Below are 211 nucleotides of genomic sequence, written 5' to 3'. Positions count from 1 at the left end.
CGGCGGCCACGGCCTGCCTCCTCCCGCAGCCAGGCAAGGCCAGATCCTGAACGCGGGAGCTGCAGGTTTTCCTCCTGACCTGACAGGAGAGAAGCCAGGAGTCCTCGCTCCCGGTTCCCCGCAGCCTCCCCCCGCCTACCCCAGCTTTGCTCCCGTTTAAGCAGATAGGCTGAGCTGGCTAATCCCCGGAAGCCCTGAGCGCCCAGCTCCG

General features: G+C 67.3%; 1 protein-coding gene across 1 annotated transcript in view; it reads left to right on the top strand.

Moving 5' to 3' along the window:
* LOC104622398 (caskin-2-like) overlaps nucleotides 1-211 on the top strand; it is a gene marked incomplete at its 3' end in the record, with an annotated part of 8,696 nt that overhangs the window by 2,877 nt on the left and 5,608 nt on the right.

The sequence above is a fragment of the Phaethon lepturus genome, unplaced genomic scaffold (genome assembly GCF_000687285.1).
Source record: "Phaethon lepturus isolate BGI_N335 unplaced genomic scaffold, ASM68728v1 scaffold26476, whole genome shotgun sequence".
NCBI lineage: Eukaryota > Metazoa > Chordata > Aves > Phaethontiformes > Phaethontidae > Phaethon > Phaethon lepturus.
Note: the sequence above shows the minus strand (reverse complement) of the source record. Positions and strands in the feature narration are given on the sequence as shown.